Source organism: Schistocerca americana, chromosome 8 (assembly GCF_021461395.2).
Source record: "Schistocerca americana isolate TAMUIC-IGC-003095 chromosome 8, iqSchAmer2.1, whole genome shotgun sequence".
Classification (NCBI taxonomy): Eukaryota; Metazoa; Arthropoda; class Insecta; order Orthoptera; family Acrididae; genus Schistocerca; species Schistocerca americana.
This window is the reverse complement of record NC_060126.1, coordinates 57,723,039-57,746,911: the sequence shown is the minus strand read 5'-3', so window position 1 is coordinate 57,746,911 and position 23,873 is coordinate 57,723,039. Positions and strand designations below refer to the sequence as shown.

Genomic DNA, 23,873 nt, shown 5'->3' with positions numbered 1-23,873 from the left:
TTCCAGACTGTAGCGCGTAGAACCGCTCGGCCACTTCGGCCGGCAGCGATAACATTGTGACCGCCTGCTTAGTAACACGTTAGTATATGTTTGGACTGCAATGAAGCAGCTACTTTGCGTGTCGAGACTCTGTAATTCCTTGACAGGAGTGCGGGGGTATGTCTAAGCAGAAGTCACGCGATTTCCGCAAATTACCGGCCCCTGATTTGCAGGCATGGAGATGGGGTCAAGTAGCGTCTTATTTGTTCCAGAGGATTAAGCTCAGCCGTATTTGGAGACCGACATATCTGTGTCAGTTCACTATCGTGCTGCTCAGTCCAGTAAAGCGCGACTGTGCTCTTGTGACACGGAGGGTTATCTAGCTGGAAGACGCCATTGCTTTCGGAGAAGACATCGATAACGAAGCGATGATGTATTTAGGCAGTCCTCAGCTGCCACAGTGTCCAAGTTACTGTCCGCCATGGCACAGTATTGTCCCTAACGATCTGCTTCCGTGGAGTGGTGCATGTTTCGAGCAAGTGTTCGTCTGAATGGCGGTGTAACCGCACACGAACATCCACCTCGTGAAACGAAAACCAGTCATCCGACCGGGCGACACGTCAGACAGCGCCTAAAGCCAAGCACAGATTGAGAGGGGTGTAACACGTGTGAAGCGAAGAATACAGCGCGACGCGCGCGTTCCGCTTTTGCCGCGCATGTGCTGCGCAAATTGAGATGCCGTACACATTCTTTGCCCGCGCCGGTTGGCGGCGCTAGCTAACATATTGAATTTTTCTTTAGACATGTGAGGAGCTCGCTATCTGTTTCCAATCTAGAGAAAATGGATCGCCTGTAGCGCGTTCACTCCCGATCTCACGCCCACGAGAGTGAAATATTCACAAAATCCGTGATAGCTCCTAAACTGCTCGAGACATCGAAGCGAGAGTTTGGCAAATGACAGCACACACGGAGGAGAGCATTATGCCAAATCGTAAGCACACGGAACTTTCTTATCCGTGGCGATATTTCAGAAGATATACTTTGTGTTTTAATTTTTTCCTCCAGTGACTGTAAATTTTTAAGAGTCATAGACAGCTATTGAAACAAGAATTTCCTAGTATGAAAATAGTCATGAACTTTTTATTTTTTTTGGGGGGGGGGGGAGGGGGGCAGGGGTTTGATGCGGCCCCCCACGAATTCCTCTCCTGTACCAACCTCTTCATCTGAAAGTAGCACTTGCAGAGTACGTCTTCAATTACACTGAAGAGCCAAAGAAACTGGTACACCTGCATAATATCGTGTAGGGCCCCACGAGGAAGCACAAGTGCCGCGCTAATGTCTGAAGTAGTACCGGAGGGAACTGACACCAAGAATCCTGCAGGACTGTCCATAAATCCCTGAGAGCGTGTAGAGCTGGAGATCTCTTCTCAGCAACACTTTGCATGACATATATGCTCAATAATGTTCATGTCTGGGAACTTTAGTGACCAGCGGAAGTGTTTAAATTCAGAAGAGCAACTCTGTAGCAATTTTGGACGTGTGGGGTGTCGCGTTGTCATGCTGTAATTGCCCAAGTCCGTCGGAATGCACAATGGACATGAATGCATGCAGGTGATCAGACAGGATGCTTACGTACGTGTCACCTGTCGAGTGTCGTATCTAGACGTATCATGGGCCCGCATACGCCCCACACCATTACAGAGCCTCAATCAGCTTGACCAGTCCCCTGCTGACATGCAGGGTCCATGGATTCATGAGGTTGTCTCCATACCCTTACACGTCCATCCGATCCATACAATTTGAAACGAGGCTCGTCCGACCAGGCAATATGTTTCCAGTCATCAACAATCCAATGATGGTGTTGACGGGCCCAGGCGAGGCGTAAAGATGATATGTCCCATCGCTCGTGCGTCGACTATAACACCACGTCCAAACTCACTTAAATCTTGATAACCAACCATTGTAGCCGCTGTAACCGACCTAATAACTGTGCCAGGCGCTTGTCTTGTATAGGTGTTGCCGACCACAGCGCGATATTCTGCCTGTTTACATATCTTGGTATTTGAAAAAATGGTTCACATGGCTCTAAGCACTATGGGGCTTAACATCTGAGGTCATCAGTCCCCTGGACTTAGAATTACTTAAACTTAACTAACCTAAGGACATCACACACATCCATGCCCGAGGCAGGATTCGAATCTGCGACCGTAGTGCAGCGCGGCACCAGAGTGAAGTGCCTAGAGCCGCTTGGCCACAGCGGCTAGCTTTGGTATTTGAATACGCATGCCTATACCAGTTTCTTTCGCGCTTCAGTGTATTTGCTGAATGTATTCCAATCCCTGTCTTCCTTTACAGTTTTGCCGTCTACAGCTCTCTCTAGTACCACGGAAGTCATTGCCTGATGTCTGAACGGATATTCTATCATCCTGTCCCTTCTCCTTTTCAGTGTTTCCCACACATTCGTTTCGTCTCCTATTCTGCACGAACGTCTTCGTTACTTACCTAACAGTCCACCTAATTTTCAACATTCGTCTGTAGCTCTGGAACGGTACCACTGACCATCTTAAACGGCAATCGATGCTAACGTTATATCTCTGCGAGGAATTTTAAAGTATCCAGAATGAGGTTTTCACTCTGCAGCGGAGTGTGCGCTGATATGACACTTCCTGGCAGATTAAAACTGTGTGCCCGACCGAGACTCGAACTCGGGACCTTTGCCTTTCGCGGGCAAGTGCCCGTGAACGTGACCGTGAGATAAACTAATGAAAATAGAATAATCGAACTGGGATTTGTTTCCGAAACACTCCAGTAAAGTATAACCAAAAGTAAACGGTGGATCAAGAGCAGACGTTCTTCCAGCACAAAATCAAGTTGTAACGTAACATATTAAAATCTGTCGCCAGCTTAATTAGGTATTGTTGTGTCAACCAAAATGATAAAGGAGAAGACAGTGCTCAGGCTAATCTAACGTTCCTTGACATACAACTCTTTCCTTGTATCTGGTCACACTACAACACAGTAACGTAACTTTGGAAATAAATGTGCTACTAAGTAATAAGTCAGACAAACAGATGGCCAATGACGTAGTAAACAGTAACGTATGCCTCTCAACAACACATACCTTAAATGGACTAGGCGTAACAGTTTATAATACCAATTACCAACATACACGAAACTAGTAGCAATACTGAACAGGGAAAAGCTTGAAATGACTCCGAATTTAAATCATGGGGTGTGCTAATGATCAGAATCTATAACTTCATTCCTTACTACAGGGTCTCTATGCCTGTCCTTCGCACTTGCATTAGAGTAGATAACACAGTAAATAATTCTTTCTTAAACTCGGTTTGAAGCAACTAAACAGACTGCTAATATAACTACACTGACTCTGAAGGAGCCGTTGCATTACTTCATTAACTATCTAGCCTAGTACATGAGGACCTTTAAACTTTCATGGTTTGAAGAACCATGCTCATTAACAAAACTAAACGAGTATGTATGGGAAATGTTAAGTGTTCTTATCATTAATTATTAGTTAAGTAAAGCACAACAAACTATAATTCTTTAAACAACAAATGTGCTTTCATAAGTAGTCTTTTGAGCTACTGAAAAATGTAATTTGCTGTGCAAATGACGACACAATATTAAATTCAAGTTCAACCACATTCTCATAATAAACTTGGACATTCTGAATTAAATTTACTAGAATAGGATTCCTGTCCAGGTTTCTAATTTGGGGTAATCAGGGGTGTAAGATAGAGTTTTTAGAAACAGCACAATAATTATTGAAATCAACCAAACTTCACAAATACCTGGCCGATTTACAGAGTGCCAAATATAAACAATTTAGTGGAAGGCTGATGGCACTGGTGGCTGTTAACCTGGCGGCGATCCAGTCATAGCAACGCTGTTGGCCTCACCCTGTTACATATCTTCTTGACGTCGGAACTATATTTTTATAGGGCCAAAAACCATGCCATGATAATAGCCTTCTCCAGGAGTATGAGCCACAATGATCCGCTTCTGCTGTCGAGGTGTTAACCACAGCACTGCTCATCCAAGACCCCTTGCCCGTCACAAAGGACGAGTTGCCACACCTTTTCCACAACGTCAGGCTATTTCCCTAGCTGCGGGGCTTCACATCCTTTACATTCAACACTAGGTTCCCTAACTATGGACCAAGTCATTTACAGTACATTATATAACAATAATTCCAGTAATTATTTAAATTGAAACACATTTTAAACATCGACGTTCAAAAGTTTCACGTAACTGAAGCATGTATACTTAGTCAAAGAATTTCCATTACAGATACAACATTCTCCATAACCAATACTACAAATTGACATAGAAATCTCGACAGAGATACAAAATAGGTCAAAACAGGTGTTACAATAGCACATCTCAGATGCTTTCATTCTCTTGTGTTCTGGTTTTCCCTCTGTCCATGTTTCACTATCATACTGTGCTGTACTCCAGACGTACATTCTTAGGAATTCCTTCCTCAAATTAAGGACTATGTTTGATATTAGTAGACTTCTCTTGGCCAGGAATACCCTTTCTTCCAGTGCTAGTCTGCTTTTGATGTCCTCCTTTCTCCGTCCGTCATTGGTTATTTTACTGCCTTGGTAGCAGAATTCTTTAACGTCATCTACTTCGCCACCATCAATCCTGATGTGAAGTTTCTCGCTGCACTCATTTCTGCTACATCTCATTACTTTCGTCTTTCTTCGATTTACTCTCAATCCATATTTTGTACTCATTAGATTGTTCATTCCGTTCAGCAGATCATGTAATGCTACTTCACTTTCACTCAGGTCTCTGCTCATCGTATCATTGATATCCTTTCAACTTTACTTTTAATTAGACTCCTGAATCTTTCTTTTGTTTCCAAGATTTCTTCTTCGATATACAAATTGAACAGTAGGGCCAAAAGACTACATCCCCGTCTTACACCCTTTTTACTCCAAGAATTTCATTCTTCATCGTCCACTCTTATTACTCCCGCTTGGCTCTTGTAAATTATGTATACTATCCACCTCTGCCTATAGCTTACCCCTAATTTTGTTAGAAATTCTAACATTTTGCACCATTATACATTGTCGAGCGCTTTTTACAGGTCGACAGATCCTGTGAGCATGTCTTGATTTTTCTGTAGTCTTGCTTCCCTTATCAACCACAACGTCAGAATTGCCTCTTTGGTGTCTTTACCTTTTCTAAAGCCAAACTGATCCTCACCTATCATATTTTTAATTTTCTTTTCCATTCCTCTGGATATTGTTCTAGATAGAAACTTGGATGTGTGAGCCGTCAAGATTATTGTGCTATTATTCTCGCACTTGTCAGCTCTTGCAGTTTTCGAAATTGTGTGGATGCTGTTTGTCCGAAAATCAGCTGGTATGTCGGCAGACTAATACATTCTACATGCCTACGTGGATAGTTGTTTTCTTACCACTACCCTCAACGATTTTAGAGATTATAATGAAATGTTATTTATCCATTCTGCCTTGTACTATGTTGAATTGTATTGTATGGAACTGGGGACCCAGAAACTATGAAGAGGCTTCGTCCCTGCCGTAGTCCTCAGTGGTTCCCAACCCCACAACAGGCTACAGCAGTCCACCCACCCCACCGCCGTCCCACACCGAACCCACGATTATTGTGCGATTCGGCCCCCAGTCGAGACCCCCCCTGCCCCCCCCCCCCCCCCCTCCCCCGTGGAACGTCTCACACAGACGAGTGTAAGTCCAATGGTTGCGTGGTAGAGTAATTATGGTGTACGTGTATGTGGAGAAACTGTTTGCCCAGCAACCTTAGACATAGTGTAATTGAGGCGGAATAAGGGGAACCAGCCCGCATTCGCCTAGGCAGATGGAAAACCGCCTTAAAAACGATCCACAGATTGGCCGGCACTCCGCACCTCGACACTAATCTAGCGGGCGGATTCGTGCTGGGTCCCATCAGCCTTACTTGATCTTAAGTCCGCCAAAGTTCTCTTAAATTCTGATTTGTACACTGGATCCCCTATCTCTTCTGAATTCACTCCTGTTTCTTCTTCCATCACATGAGACAAATCCTCCCCCTCGTAGAGGCTTCTTCTCTTATGGTGCTGCAAACCGACTCAATGACGTTTTCCTTATGCAGTTGACATCTCTGGTCGCCAGTTGCTTGTTTAATGAGATACTCTGTTTCAGAACTCTGTTTGCAATAGGCGCTGCAAGATGAGTTTGTGCAAATTACACTGCGATTTTGACAAAAGAAGCACAATAATACCTGTCAACAAGAGAAATTTGGCTGTTGCTCTTAAATGGTGATGATTCTTCGAATGAGGTAAGGTCAGCAATTCACACGAAAATAAATCGCCAATTCTCTTGCAATTTTGGTTTAACTCCCGCAACCCATCGCATTTCTGACACTGAACTACTGGAATGGAAACTTACTAAAGGATTTTATTTCTTTCCCTCATCTGAACAGTATTAAAATAATGACGGGTGTACACTTCAGGTGGATTGACGCGCACATCCCAGATGCTGCTTACTCACCTACGGCCTGACAAACTGTTAATGTGTGATTCATGAGTAAAATAGTTGTTACTGGGAAAAATAAACAATTAATACATAGCACAGCACAACTGTCAATGTATTGGCAGCAGCTGAGAATTATACTCACGACAGGAAAGCGGAAACTAGCCAGGTGGGGCATGTGAGGATGAGAGTTGACGTTCTTTCTTTGTCAGCAATGCACTTCAACTAATTAAATGTATCAAATCATCAAATTGTTTCAGGTTATTCATACTTTCGGAATAATACCGACCAGTTCTTCATTTGTGTAGCCTATTTATTAATGGTTCAAATGGCTCTAAGCACTATGCGACTTAACATCTGAGGTCATCAGTCTCCTAGAACTTAGAACTACTTAAACCTAACTAACCTAAGGACATCACACACAGCCGTGCCCGACGCAGGATTCGAACCTGCGACCGTAGCAGCAGCGCGGTTCCGGACTGAAACGCCTAAAACCGCTCTGCCACAGCGGCCGGCTGTTCCTTCCTCAGCTGCGTCACGATGAATCGTCTGTACCTTCTTATGATCTGAAAACATTGTGGAGGCAGAAGATACAATCGCAGTGGCTTATAGCTCGCCAGCAAAGAAGTGTGCATTGATCTACACAAAAGAATAAAGAAAACAAAAAAAACTATACAAATATAAGTAACTGAAAATTACGATGTACTAACGAAAAGAGATGCAGCGCTTAAGCGGCGAAAAAAGAAACATTACTCAGTGACAGCAAAATTCAGTGTCTGTAAGGCGTATTTTTCGGATAGGCAATACTTCCACTGCCCTTATGCGCCTTGCCGGAGCCGACCGGTGTGGCCGAGCGGTTCTAGGCACTTCAGTCTGGAACCACGCGACCGCTACAGGCGCAGGTTCGAATCCTGCCTCGGGCATGGATGTGTGTGCTGTCCTTAGGTTAGTTAGGTTTAAGTAGTTCTAAGTTCTAGGGGAATGATGACCTCAGATTTTAAGTCACATAGTGCTCAGAGCCATTTGAACCATATTTGAGCCTTGCCGGAGAGACCATATAGCTGGACTGTCTTCCCGCTCCCCGCCTCACCCCTCCCGCAGTGCTAACGCGACGCGCGGCGAGTGAAACCGTGACGCAACCGCAACGCCACGCGCGACCTGGCGCAGATTCGAGTCGCGTCCCCATCGCGTCGCGTCACCATTTTTGCGGTCTCATTTGAACCTGTGAAGTTAAAAAAATGCGCGCTTTCCTGCGCTGTGCCACACGCTCTATATGCCTCTCAATTTGCGCCTAGCGTAACCTAGATAATCCCATGGCCACTGGAGTCGCGATATCGATCGTTCTACATCGGAACACGTAGGTGACGTCTACTGTGGATCTCCGGTTCCAACAATGTGTGATCTGAACGGTGTGCTCCAAACTACCATGTAGCCTACTCGCCGTTCCGTCGTCCTTTAACTACTCTCCGTAGATTACCGCGACACTCGTCCAGCTTGGCCGTTTCCGCCCTTGTCCGCAGGTGCCTGGCCACAGCAGCCTGGCCTTCCTCAGAGTCGCTTATTTCAGTGTAGGTGCGCATTTGTGCCTGTATCGTCACTACAATAGTTTCCATTCCTCTCTGCTCCGTTTATGCACATTCCTTGCCGTGCCTGATGGTCACAGTTCTACTAGCTGGCATTCACTCCCGCTGTCATAATGTTCTGGTTCATCAGTGAAGGTAGTCTTAGAAAAAAAAAACTACTGTGCTTTTGGCATCAGTATAGACTGAGCTTTTAATTACACCTACAGTGGCTCAGCAGAAGTATGAAAACACTGCGAGAAATGCGTTTTTGAATTTAAGCGCAGAAACCTGCCAAGGCTGCATGTTGCGCTGCTGCATTTCATCACCAACGGCATTTTAGTACGTTGCAAGTGCTAGTCGTGGTCAGAACACTGATCTTTTGTGATTCTGAGTGTATTAAGTTGCAGCTAAGGAAATACGAACGTAGCCGTATTGTAACCGATCGTACGGTTGGTGCTCCAGTAACAAAGATTTCCGCAGGTCGTGGTGTAGATGCTTGCGTTGCTCCCTCTGTATCACGGGATCCTGAGTTCGATTCCCGGCTGGGGCGGGGATTTTCTTCGCACGGGGACTAGGAGCTTGTGTTTTATTCACCATCTCATCGTCATTCGCGAAGTGACGACTGGAAATAGATAGATTTGGAACTTGTACGGGTGCTGATGACGACGACGTTGAGCACCCCATAAACCAACATCATCATCATCAACAAAGGTAGTCGAAGTGTTTGATGTTTAAAGAGGCACTGCTCATGCAGGGCAAGCGGAGAAACATCATCGGGTAAGTTACAAAGCGGAGGACAGTGTGTGTAGAGTAATCGTGACACACGCTCATTGAAGAGAATTGTGACGAAGAATAAGAGGACAGTTCTCTACAGAGCTGAATGTCACTCTCACCAAACCTGTCAGCACCAAACAAAAGGGGGAACGTGATGCTGAAGACATAAACCTGGGCTATGGGGCAGCGGAAGAAACTCATCTGATGTTGTTGTTGCACACTGTTTCCGGACGAGTTTCCGTAACAAGAATGAAACGTGGTGTAAGGTAGCTGATAATTTGGGCAGCCACATCTTGGTACTTCATGAACCTTGTGGTGGCTTAGTAGAGTCGCATTACTTCCGAGGACTTGGATGTTCAGTTCCATCCCATGAGACAATGTTCGCTCCTCAGTGATTTCACTGTATTTAAAGATTATAGGGCCCTTGTTCTCATAGCTCACATCGTCCATGACTGGGTTTGTGAGCAAGAGGATGAAACGTAGGGTGTTAGGATGTCCCCTCTCCACCAAAGTCACCAGGTCTCCATATTGTTGAGCGTTTTTGGTCTGCTTTGGACAGAAGTGTGTGTAACCGCTGTTCACCACCATCATCCTCACCTGAACATGCCAGAATTTTGAAGGAAGTGTGGTGAAAGATTCGCTTGAAAAACCGTACGGGACCTGTACTTATCCATTCCGATAAGAGTGAAAGGGTTTCTGAATCGCTACGGTTTTCTTATAGCGTCTTTGACATGGTAATATATTGCTTCTGGTGTTTCCACATTTCTGTCCAGCGCTGTATTAGAGTACAGTGTGTCAATCCTAGCTGTCAGGTGTCGCTCTTAAAGAAAATATTAACGTCACTTGCTTGCTTAGTCCATGCTGCCTGGTATGGAGGAGAACATTACATTTGCTCTCAGTTTACGTTATAAGATTCTTCAAAAGATATATTTCTGTAATATTGATCACAAATTTTGTGGTTCAGTTATTCTTTCCTTTTTGGAGATGGGGCTGACACATCTTTGCTTCGAAAACCTGGGCACAGTTATTTGTTACGGGAATCTACGCCGTATTACGATCTGCAATAAGCAGGTCTCAGAGAAAACGTTTAGTATTGTTTCGAGGTGATTATTTTCCATATATTATCCCATATTATGTAGGATGATTAATATTTTCTCCTATGATGACAGTACAGTTGGGGAATACGCAGTAAATACTGGTTGAGTCACTAACTAGTGCCACCAAGAATCACTTTGAAAGTATGGTAGGAGCTGAAATGTTTGTGGGACAAAAGTTGCATGGGACAACGGGAGCCATAATATGACGTTGGTTATTTGTTGCTTGGTTGGGTTGCTTCAGAGATACGTAGGCCAACTTTGCATTTTTAATGGTATGCTATAGTTTGGCACTTATTTTCTGATAGCGGCTATCGAGACAAATCCAGTATATAACAGTAACAGTAAGGTCTTTGAAGGTCAACGAAGGTCAGAAAGGCTGCATAAACATCCATTTATAGAAGGTGTTCGAAGTGATGACCGTAAGTATCAATGCACTGTTGCAATCTTCTTATCCTGGATTGGGTGGTATTCCTTATCACATCGGCACTACTCAAAGCATACGCTCTGACAATTCTCTCTCGCATATCTTTAGGTGTATTTCGAACGTCTTTACAAACAATGTCTTTTACGAATACCCCAAAGAAACAATTCAGAGGCGTCAAGTCTGGCGAACGAGCAGCCCATGACACATCTCCTCCGCGTCCAATCCATCAGTTTGGGAATTGTCTCTGCAACCCATTTCTAGCCATCAGCGAAAATAGTACCGGACGCCGACCGTGTTGATGCGACATTCTGTTCCTTATTCCTAAAGTTATTTCTTCCAGTAACAGACCTAATGCTTCTTGCAGGAATGTGATGTACTTCCTAAGATTAAGATTACCTTCGATGAAATAAGGGCCTATAATTCTGTCTTCTAGAATCCCACACCATACATTCAGCGACCACGGTTTTTGGTGTGCAACTTGTCGCAGCCAACATGAATTTTCAATTGCCAAATAATGGATGTTATGCAAATTACATGTCCATTAGTTGTGAATGAAGCCTCGTCAGTAAATAAAATCAAATTATTAAATGTGCCATCCCTCTGAATCTGAAGTTGAACCCATCGGCAGAATACAATGCGACGCATACAATCCGTACCAGTTCAGTCTTGGTGGAAACTGATATGGTAATGATGATATTTATGGCGATGCGGAACACGAACAATACTACTCTGGCTCGTGCCAGATTCCCTAGCGATTTGACGTGAACTTACACAAAGATCTCGTACCACAGTGGCAAGAGTACCAATTTCCGTTTCATCGTTAGAAACTTTCCTTTGCTGGATATGTTTCCCATTCGTTAAAGATCCAGTTGTTGTCACTTTATCATACATATATTTAAATGTAGGGTGAGTGCGTTGAGGATATCTTTCAGCGTATAAGTTTCTACCTCTCACTGAATTTCGTTGGCATTCTCCGCAAATGAGAAGAATATCGACTTGTTCTTCGAAGGAATACATCATTCACATTCGCTTTATTCGACGATACTAGTCTTGTCATTCCTATTAGTGTTTTATTACGAAACCGTCGAATGGTGTTGACATTTTAGTGGCCTGTTAGATGAATACGCCGTATTCGGCGAATATTTACTATTTGTACGATATGCGAGAGAGAATTGTCAGAGCATGTGCTTCGATAAGTACCGAAGTGCTAAGAAATACCACTCAATCCACGATAACAAGATTGCAGCACTGCACTGATGCCAATGGTCATCACTTCGAACACCTTCTGTAAATGGATGTTCACGCCACCTTTGTGACCTCCGTTGACCTTCAAAGAATCCTGTTACACATCACTGGATTCGTCTCGATAGCCGCTATCAGAAAATAAGTATCAAACTATAGCATGCCACTAAAAAAAACAAAGTTGACCTTCATATATCCGACGCGACCCCACCTACCAACAAAAAACTAACGTCGTATTATGGCTCCCATTGTCCCATGCAACATTTGTTCCACAAACTTTTCAGCTGCTATCATACCTTCGGAGTTATTCTAGGTGGCAACAGTTAGTGACACACCCTGTAAATCACTCAAGTGAGGATCTATCTAAAGTTTTCTGTTTCATTTGGAACTGAGTCTGGTGGACTACAGAAGAACCTGATAAACAGTTTATGCACTGGATTGATGCCACGTCTTGCCCAATAAATTTCGCACGCATCTTCCATTTCTGACTACGCGGAATTTTCTTTCTTGTTTATCGCCAAACACTCACTGTTGTGAATTTCTGATTATAGCTAGATTTCTGTACCCTGTCTTAAGCAAGCTCCGTTGTTCTATTTTGGAGCGCTTGAATGCCTTTTGAGCTGCTGAGAATGCTTCGTACAGTTTATCGCTGCAATTTCAACACGAGAGCGTGGTGGAAATTAATACCATCGAATCTTTTATTTGTAAACTCTGAAAGCTTTTCTAAATAAGACGAAGATTATTTGCATTCTGCATCTGTGAGACGGGTGATACGATTAATCGAGGAAAACCCCCCAGTTGGGAAACGGGGCCAAAATTAGTTGGTTACTGTCGAGTTGCAATTTATAATTTCTTTAATGATTACTTGAACCATTAAGAGTCATTTCTTTATCACTTGACCAGGAACAGATCCAAAAAAACTAGTAGCCATGAGTGACTTTTCAAAACAATTTACTTTACAGTTAACGGCCAAGCCATTGTACTTGAAACCAACTTTGATAAAACATTTGCTAACATATCAACATTTTCCAAATAATGAAATTTAAAACTTTAATTTACCGTTAATAGCCAAGCCATTTTACTTAAAACATACTTTGATGAAGCATTTAATATCAAAATTATAACTTTTCAAATAATGAAACAAAAAAACACCAATTTGCATACAATTTCCCTACCGAACGTGTAGGGAGCCAACTTCTTTTAACCTTTGGCAAAACAAGATATTAAATTACAAGGGCTCACTAACAGGGAGGCAGAACTAGCATTTTCATGCCAAGTAGATTAAAACAATCAAAGTAAAGATACAGTCATTCAGCTTTTACAATAACTAACAATTTGAAAGCCACGTAATTTTAAAAACTCACCAATGACAGGCAAACTTAACCTTTTTAAACAGTGGCCAAAAACAATCAGAGTGAAATACAACCATTTAACATTTTACAATAACTAAAACATTAATACCATGTCCTGCCACCAAAATGTCCTGGGATAGAAATAATTAACCGACCGGATGTAAGGGCTGCCACAATTATCTCCTGAAGGATGCTCAGGCTAGAAGCGGACTAACAGACCCACAACGCCTCACATTCAGCAATCACATCGACCTCACGCGAGGCCAGGGGAGGAGGAGGAGTCAAATCAGGAACCATAATCCCTGTCCAAAAATACACTTGCTACCTGGCGGTCCTAATAAGAAGCGGAAAAGATCACTGTCTATAAATACACCGGCGACAGGGACAGGAAATCCGAACGCAGGAGGCCACAAGGCAGAAAAGACGCTGGTTGCACAAACCAAAATTCCCTAATTAACATCTAAACCTTTAACTGCAGGTGACCTCCGATGCAAAGGTTCCTCACACCCGACCGTGTCCACGTCGCCAGCGTACCCAACTGGGCACAGTCACGCAGCCACGCGCTCTGTCACCGGAGCCCCCGTCTTCTCTGCACCCACGGCGGCGAAATACCACTCCTCAGGTTAGGCGAGTTACTAGTCCAGCATTCCCGCCTCCAGGAGGAAAATTTAAAGACATCCGTTGCCGCTCCCACCAAGTAGTGACTCGGAACCACAGCCGTGGCCCCCGGGTGATCACAGCAAGAACTTACAGCCTTCTCCCTTCAACTCGTCCCACTCGTCTCGCACCGCCAGGATAGACCACGCGGCTTCTCGGAACAACAGACAACTCTCCACCGCCACGCCACGCCGCGGTCTCATTGTACAACCATCTCTCATTCCCGATTTTAAAAACCGACCGACCGACTCGTCACCGCTAAGCAACCAACCGGCCATCCCCCCAAAGATATTATTCCCTTACACAAAGCTAACAGGAAGCAACGACTCGAAGATCGATAAGATCAGACACGCCGCCAGAGGGGAATCTCAACAGAATCGTACGCAGCATAGCGATAAATATGAAAGAATCAATTAACGATGGAATGGAAGCACTCAGAACACTCTTTAGAGCGCGATATATGTTGAGAGCCGACACACGGCTCAATCTGTATTCCTCATGTCTATACATTTACTTCTCATCATAGTCACCCCGCCGACGAACGCGTGTATCCAAGATAGCCGACCAGTTAGTCGATGCCTTCACTGTAGGATGTTGGATTTTGTTGACGGGTTCACAGCCTCACCTCTGCTTGCACCGCTTCATAACTGTCAAAGTCAACGCCTGGATGGTGTTCTTTAAGTTTTGGAAACAGGTGAAAATCGAATGGGATCAAGTCGGAACTGTATACAGGATGATCGATGGCAGTGAAACCAGGTCGACGTACGGCTGCAGATGCCGCAGCCCTCGCGTTGGGTCTGGCAGTGTCATGCTGCAGGAGAACCTCCTCCATGTGTGGACAAAGTTTTGTGCGGTTAGAAATTCGATTACAGCACGCTGTTTCTCTTCCACCTACGTAGTTGCGCCACACACCGCCACCACGTTACACGCCACAGTTTGAGGGCCTCCAGCAGCACAGGGTTGCAACTTGCGCCAGTTACGCGGGAGAGTCTGCCGAGTAACATGCATGATACGTAATACCACAAACTGTATAGAGAGCAGAATAAAAAATATCAAAGGTATTACTTTTTAGCACGCCTTCGAAAATACACTACTGGCCACTGAAATTGCTACACCAAGAAGAAATGCAGATGATAAACGCGTATTCATTGGACAAATATATTATACTAGAACTGACATGTGATTACATTTTCACGCAATTTGGGTGCGTAGATCCTGAGAAATCCGTAATATCGGCCTTGATACGCCTGGGCATTGAGTCAAACAGAGCTTGGATGGCGTGTACGGGTACAGCTGTCCATGCAGCTCCAATACGATACCACAGTTCATCAAGATTGGTGACTGGCGTATTGTGACGAGCGTGTTGCTCGCCCACCATTGACCAGACGTTTTCAATTGGAGAAAGAGATATGGAGAATGTGCTGGCCAGTGCAGCAGTCGGACATTTTCGGTATCCAGTAAGGCCCGTACAGGATCTGCAACATGCGATGGGGCATTATCCTGCTGAAATGTAGGGTTTCGCAGGGATTGAATGAAGGGTAGAGCCACGGGTCGTGACACATCTGAAATGTAACGTCCACTGTTCAAAGAGCCGTGAGTGCGAACAAGAGGTGACCGAGACGTGTAACCAATGTCACCCCATCCCATCACGCCGGGTGATACGCCAGTATGGCTATGACGAATACACGCTTCCAATGTGCGTTCACCGCGATGTCGCCAAACACGGATACGACCGTCATGAGGCTGTAAACAGAACCTGGATTCATCCGAAAAAATGTCGTTTTGCCACTCGCGCGCCCAGGTTCGTCGTTGAGTACACCATCACAGGCGCTCCTGTCTGTGATGCAGCGTCAAGGGTAACTGTAACCATGGTCTCCGAGCTGATAGTCCATGCTCCTGCAAACGTCGTCGAACTGTTCGTGCAGATGGTTGTCGTCTTGCAAACGTCCCCATCTGTTGACTCAGACGTGGCTGCACGATCCGTTACAGCCGTGCTGATAAGATGCCTGTCATCTCGACTGCTAGTGATACGAGGCCGTTGGGATCCAGCACAGCGTTCCGTATTACCCTCCTGATCCCACCGATTCCATATCCTGCTAACAGTCATTGGATCTCGACCAACGCGAGCAGCAATGTCGCGATACGGTAAACCGCAATCGCGGTAGGCTACAATCCGACCTTTATCAAAGTCGGAAACGTGATGGTACTCATTTCTCCTCCTTACACGAGGCATCACAACAACAATTCACCAGGCGACGCCGGGCAACTGCTGTTTGTGTATGAGAAATCGGTTGGAAACTTTCCTCACGTCAGCACGTTGTAGGTGTCGTCACAGGCGCCAACATTTTGTGAATGCTCTGAGAAGCTAATCATTTGCATAACACAGCATCTTCTTTCTGTCGGTTAAATTTCGCGTCTGTAGCACGCCATATTGGTCGTGTAGCAATTTTAATGGCCAGTAGTGTAGTATACAGTGCTCACGCACACGCGCTGAGCACCGCACGCGCGCGCACACATGGGGTGGGCGAAGACCACTAAGTACACAAACTACTATACGGCCCAGAGTTGCGCATGCGCAAATCATGGGCCGCGACTCTCAAGAGGTACACATGGGTGCCTCAGACTGATAGTATCCCAGAGAGTTCCGGAATGCCATAACACTAACGATCGCTCCTCGGCCTTTGTCAAGATCAATGTGTAGGTTTTTTTTCTCTAATGGCACACTGTATTTATGAAAATATACACGCATATCACCAACAAGAACCAGATTTTCACACACACCATGTCCTTTACACTATACATGAATTGCCTCATCAGGGCCAACCTTACACTTATCACGCGTTCTCACAACAAAGATCGTGTTACCACTAAAATAAGATGGACCTTTACCCTATTATAAACATCACATAGATAAAGTACGATACGTAATGACATCGTGATCGTTATGCGTGTCAGTGTGTGTGTGTGTGGGGGGTGGGGGGGGGGGGTGGGGGGGGGGGTTCAGATGTGCATACACACTCTGAAATGCATAGACGAGCGTACTTACAGAGTTCACAAGTGTAACGGTTCGTTACCATTACAATCGTCTATGAAGAACGGGAATAGTTACAGTGTCAGTGCCATTGTAAATGCTGTAATAGTAGCTAGTATTGTCTTCACTGTCTCTGTGAGGGCGACATTTAGGTGGCTGAAGAGTAGTTCTAGATTCTTCATTCGAAACGGGCTCTTGAAACTTTGTAAGTTAGGTTGGCGAGATATTTGGCGCTCATCTTCAAGCGTCTGACGATAATTAGTCTTTTTCAACACTTTAGTGACGCTCTCATGTAACCTGCACAAACCTGTGATCATTCGTACTGTTCTCTTTTGTATACGTCCGGTATCGCCTGTTAATCCTATCGGTATGGGTCCCACGCACGTGAGCAGTATTCTAAGACGGGACGCCCCAGTGACTTTTAAGCCATCTCTTCTGTACAAGACCACATTCTCCCAGAACCGTGACAATGATCCGAAGTCTGACAACTCCCTTACTTGTGACTGAGCCTACATAATCATTTTATTTCATGAAACCATAAATTGTCACACAGAGATATTTCTATGAGTTTACTAGTTCCAACAATGAAAACTTCTTGTTCTAGTTTTAAGATAACAATTTTTTGTGTTTTGTAAGTTGCACAGTTTCATATTCTTGGACATTTAAAACAAGTTGCCAACGTTGGCAACAAATTAACTTCAAGTTCTCACTGGATAATTGTGCATCTCTTTGCAGATAATAATACGTTGTACGCCAGCTGAAAAGTGCCTCTTTCGGAGCAGAAAAAAAGACTCTGACTGTAAAATGGGATACCAACTGCCTCATTCTAAGTTCTTCAGGATCTTCAAAAAACTTCCAAAAAACACTGGCATGCGAACGTATTCGCGCTCTTTCTAACATGTAAGTCACCGCTCACTCCGACAAGCTCCCCTAACTGTAACTCACTCACACCCACCAGTCCATCGCTGTCAGTCTCTCACGCTCAGACCCGTCCACTCCCACTTGCTCGTTTTCAGTCACTCACTCATTCAGCCCAACTCATTGTAATTATCTCTTTGTGTCTGTCACTCCTTCCTGTCTCACAGCCACAGTCTACTACTACTACTAGTACTACTACCACCACCACCACCACCACCACCACCTCCTCCTCCTCCTCCTCTCACTCTCACCGTCTTCATCTTGCTCTCTTACTGCTACTATCTCATTCATTTCTTCCCACTACTGCTACCTCTTCTTATGGTCGCTATCTCTCTCTTCCCCGTTCTCATTGTCATATACTCTCTCTCTCTCTTTATCACTGGTTCTCATCCACTTCCACTTTTTCCTTCTCCTTATTTCTGTCCCACTGGCCCTCTCTCCTTCTCTCTCTTCCTAGCACTGTTGTCAGTGTCAAATACGTTCCACTGCCAGTATGTCCCTCTCTTTCTCTTACACTACCATTGTATCCTATGCTTTTTTATACCACAACCGCTATCTGCAGTTTTCCAGTATTTATTATTCAGTGGACCGTACGTAATTGAGCTCACCAATTTCATTCTCATTCATAGTGTGTGCAGATCACTTCTAGATTTTTAAACATATGTAAAAGGGAAAGCCCAACTCCCAACCGTTTCGGAGAAAATCGGTTTGAAAGTTTTAAGCATGCTTATATACTAATGTGCGGTCGCTACCAGCCAGGCAGTCTGTAGCCGACCGCTGAAGTGTTTGGTTTCATAACTTTGATGACTCTGGATTGAATCTCGCTCCTGCCACTGCTTCTTTTTCTTCCTGTGTAATTCTAATAAGAGGTTTGTGATGATTGTTCAGATTATCAGTATCTAAGTAATAATTTATTATTAACATAATCTCCAGCTTGAGGATTTGCGTTTTTTCAACATTTTGAAGTAGATTACAATTATAACCGTACTGCTGTAGGTACATTTCCCCGGATAGGTACAGGTAGGGAGTGACTCACCGTATGAATCTGTTTTCCCGGTAATCCTGCGGTTAATTTTAACCCACCAGAAACAACTCCATCTGCACGAGGAACTTTCGGTTGGTGGAGGGAGAAAGAAAACGGCATTCACAAACACGAAGTATACTTCACTCGTACGTTAGCCTTCGAGGTAATCAGCTCTCCAAGATGTCTGACTTTACGAGTAAATGTATTGATTGACTGGGACTTCGACAGCAGGGGAACGTGAACCTCATTGTGAAGCCGTGTCGCCTTAAAGTGAACTTTCAAAAGTACGGTTAAAAACACCACAAGAACACATGGAAACTGGAGATGATATATTTCGCAGAATTTTCTAAATGCCAATGGAGAAACAACTCGTGGTACGAAACGAACTAATTACCCACCAAGAAATTGATTATGAGGCTGTGTTTGAATAAACTGCAGAAGTCGCTTCATCTTCATCACACGATTACGACGCCGAAGAGAAGCAGTCGAAAATGGACAGGGATTTTTTTAATCCTTGAGTCATCAGTCTCCTGACTGGTTTGATGCGGCCCGCCACGAATTCCTCTCCTGTGGCAACCTCTTCGTCTCAGAGCAGCACTTGCAACCTACGTCCTCAATTATTTGCTGGATGTATTCCAATCTTTTCCCTCCTCTACAGTTTTGACACTCTACAGCTCCCTCTAGTACCATGGAAGTTATTTCTTGATGTCTTAACGAATGTCCTATCATCCTGTCCCTTCTCGTAATCAGTGCTACCTGCATATTGCTTTCCTCTGCAATTCTGCGCATAACCTCTTCATTCCTTACCTTAACAGTCCACCCAGTTTTCAGCATTCGTCTGTAGCACCAAATCTCAAACGCTTCTTGGTCTGTAGCACCACATCCTAAATGCTTCGATTCTCTTCTGTTCCGGTTTCCCCACACCCATGTTTCACTTTCATACAGCGTTGTGCTCCAACCACTGTATGTGTTGCGTTCCTCAGTATTACACAAGATTAGCGTCGTCAGTCTAGTGAGAGAGCACCCAGAATGGAGTTGCGCAACTCTTCGTAGAAGGGGAGCTTCACACCTCAAAAGCATGAAAGGTTTGAAAATATGGAAAGATCATTATAAAACAAGGTGGAACGAGGCGTGAAAAACATAAACAATTGATTCTTGGACCTATGATCGTCTTATAGAAGCTCGAGAATGTAATCAGCAAGATGTGCTCTTGCTGCTGCGAGACAACTTCCCAATTTCAGTCTTCAAGCTTCTGACTTGTGGGTCGTGCTCTTCAAACGAAGACGTCGAATGCGTCATATAAAAATCACCAGATTTGTATCTGAGAGGTAAATCATTTCAGTGAAGCATGTCCTTGATGCTGCAGCAAGCATCCGAATGCAGATTCGAGCCCTCGTACCAAAATACGACAAGGATTTTGTTATTAACACTGATCAAACAGGTATTACACATAACAGTACCTGATTCATTTAAATCCATTGCAATAGTGTTTTTATACACCATACGATGCTACTTTGTGAACATTTGTTGTAGAGTGCTTACGTCAATCAACTTATGAACGAACACATTCGTATATCCTACGCCCGGGTTCCCGGGTTCGATTCCCGGCCGGGTCAGGGATTTTCTCTGCCTCGTGATGACTGGGTGTTGTGTGATGTCCTTAGGTTAGTTAGGTATAACTAGTTCTAAGTTCTAGGGGACTGATGACCATAGATGTTAAGTCCCATAGTGCTCAGAGCCATTTGACCCACATTCGTAGACCGCACAATATTCTGTCACCTGGAAACTTACTACGAACGGTTTTCGTTTGCATGCAGGATACCGCTGGCTCATCTGGACCAAAGGTGCGAAAAGCAGCTGATGAGTTTGGACAAAAATGCAAAAACGTTATGGTAACATCTTCACAGCCCGGCAAACTTACAGAATTACCATACATGAAATTTCTAATTGACGTCTTGAAGCCATGCCTGAGGGAACAACAATTTGTTTCGCTTCTCGATTCATGGGGAGGACAAACAAACCTGGTTTTGTATGACGAAATGTTCCAAGATAGAGAGGTTCTGCCAGCGTGAAATATTAAAGTAACTTTATTCCTCCAAAAGAACTCCATTGGTTCAGCCCTGTGACCTTTATTTTTAAAGAGAGGTGAAATACGTTATAAAGCGACTACAGAATTGCTGACAGATCATCGTACACAATAGCGTCATAGGCTCAAGAGAACATTACATAAAAATTCAATCAATCGTACACGACAAGTTGCACTGTTATTCGGTGATATGATAAGTGTGATATGCCGCGAAACCGTGTGATGACCGAGAACCGTTTATGAAAGTTAACCACGTTTGTTTTGCAGTAGAAACACTGAAAGAAACATACTGAGGCAAAAACTCAGCGTTCATTACGTGTGCTGTATACCATAATAATTGTTTTACTCGCTTTTACAATCGGTACCATCCTGATTCGTGCGGTGCTCCATACGTGTCACAAATGTAGGTACAGTAATGTCAGTAAGAAGTCTTATACCGGTTTCATTCACAATGGTCGTGTAGCCTTTCCTATTTCCAGTGTCCTTACACAAATCTTTTGTTTTCCTATTTTTCAGGATAAATATTATGCAAATAATGAATGAATTTTTAAATAGTGACAATTTGGACATACATAACAAAAAATGGTTCAAATGCGTCTGAGCACTATGGGACTCAACTGCTGAGGTCATTAGTCCCCTAGAACTTAGAACTAGTGAAACCTACCTAACCTAAGGACATCACAAACATCCATGCCCGAGGCAGGATTCGAACCTGCGACCGTAGCGGTCTTGCGGTTCCAGACTGCAGTGCCTTTAACCGCATGGCCACTTCGGCCGGCCATACATAACAAACCTGATGTTAGAGTTACGTGCAAATAGAAAAAAAACCTACTGCAGAGAGGTTGCACTTCTGGAACTAAGTACTTGATGAGTTGGTAACGGACTCCTTGCCTATTTGTGACCACACAATAGTATATACACGCATGCCTAAAACTTTCAAACACTAATTCTTCATAAACGGTTGAGTGGTGCGCCTTCCACTTTACATAAGTTTCCAAATCCCAGCTTGTCGATGTGAATCAAATCCGGGACTCTTCAAGTGCCTCTCTGTTACTTGGCCTCCTCGTTCTATCGTCTCTCTACGTCGACCCCTTCCTTAGTCACGCTTTATTCGGCCATGGTTTACCCATTCCTGCCAACATGGTCGTATGTTGACAAATGTCAAGGGATTCGCCGATAACTCCAACACTTTTCTTTGAGCAGAACTACACGTCCTATCTCAAATTCTGGCGTCTGCCTACACTATTGTCCTGCCTGTGAGGCATAGTGACTGTGCAACAGATTGTGAGAACAAGCAATGAAATTCGCGAAGACTTAATGCCCTGGTATGTACATATCCCCTGTTGATTATCGCTGACAGCTGTGCGATGAAATTGCACTGTAGCGTCACACATTCATGAATCGGCCGCTAGAGTCAACAGTTTTGCATTTTCAGTGAATACATCTGTGAATATTAGTTTACAACTGATTTGCATAATTCTTCGTGGTGGGTATTTTTCTTTTTCATAGAGTGTATTATGTAAACGATATAAGGGACATGAAAGTGAAGCAGTGGTTGGGAAGGGAGTGAGACATGGTTGTAGCCTCTCCCCGATGCTATTCAATCTGTATATTGAGCAAACAGTAAAGGAAACAAAAGGAAAGTTCGGAGTAGGTATTGAAATCCATGGAGAAGAAATAAAAACTTAGAGGTTCACCGATGACACTGTAATTCTGTCAGAGACAGCAATGGACTTGGAAGAGCAGTTGAACGGAATGGACAGTGTCTTGAAAGGAGGGTATAAGATGAATATCAACAAAAGCAAAACGAGGCTAATGGAATGTTGTAGAATTAAGTCGGGTGATGCTGAGGGAATTTGATTAGGAAATGAGACACTTAAAGTAGTAAAGGAGTTTTTCTATTTGGGAGCAAAATAACTGATGAAGATCGAAGTAGAGAGGATATAAAATGTAGACTGGCAATGGCAAGGAAAGCGTTTCTGAAGAAGAGAAATTTGCAAACATCGAGTATTGATTTAAGTGTCAGGAAGTCGTTTCTGAAAGTGTTCGTATGGAGTGTAGCCATGTATGGAAGTGAAACATGGACGATAAATAGTTTAGACAAGAGGAGAATAGAAGCTTTCAAAATGTGGTGCTACAGAAGAATGCTGAAGATTAGATGGGTAGATCACATAACTAATGAGGAGGTATTGAATAGAATTGGGGAGAAGAGGAGTTTGTGGCACAACTTGACTAGAAGAAGGGATCGGTTGGTAGGACATGTTCTGAGGCATTAAAGGATCACCAACTTAGTACTGAAGGGCAGCATGGAGGGTAAAAATCGTAGAGGGAGACCAAGATATGAATACACTAAGCAGATTCAGAAGGATGTAGGCTACAGTAGGTACTGGGAGATGAAGAAGCTTGCACAGGATTGAGTAGCATGGAGAGCTGCATCAAACCAGTCTCAGGACTGAAGACCACAACAACAACAAACATAATTATAGTGCCATCACAACGCATCTAATTACTACATGGTAACATGAAACATGAAAAGAAATCAACTAGAATGAGCGGACAGTAGCGGCTCTCACAGTTTATCAATTTCGATCTTTCGGAACGGTTATCTGTCATTACCTGAAATTATTGTCTGTGTTACGAGTTTTTTCTCGTCTCCCTACTTCATCAGTCTTGGGTTCCCTCTGCCACTTTGATCTCCTCGCCCTCCATCTCGACACGCAGTACATTTGTAGGCCCTGTGATATTTGAAGCAGAACTTTTAATTCCGGTTTTGAGTGGGGCGTGCTCGCGTCTGACAGCCGGGTTAGAGCCTTCCCTAGGCGCTCCCAGAACGGCGGGCTTAATTCTTCAGCGGCCAGCAGCTTTGGCGCCTGCCGCCCCCGCTGCCAATGCCGCCGTCAGCTGCGCAGCTGCACAGCTGCATAATGGAGCCGACGCGAGGCGCCACTCCGCCTGCCCAATAATTCAGCTGCCTCGCGTGACGTCACTACCAACGCAACTGGCCTACACGACCGCTCACGGCTCGTCCCTTTCGTCTGCCAAACTCTCACCCGCCCCGCACTCAGAAAGGCTTCTTCCATCAGACCCACTTCTACGCCCGCCAAAGACACTGTCACTTTCGTAGTTCGGAGAAGTTACACTGCGACTGCAGCTTTGCCGTGCAAGTTCTTGCAGTTCACGTATAGTTTATTAACAGCACCTAG

The 23,873-nt window shown here is 44.3% G+C and overlaps 1 protein-coding gene across 1 annotated transcript in view; it reads left to right on the top strand.

The window, feature by feature from the left end:
• The window catches only part of LOC124545527 (NACHT and WD repeat domain-containing protein 2-like), a 1,590,779-nt gene that overhangs the window by 1,003,176 nt on the left and 563,730 nt on the right, over nt 1-23,873 (top strand). The window lies entirely within an intron of this gene.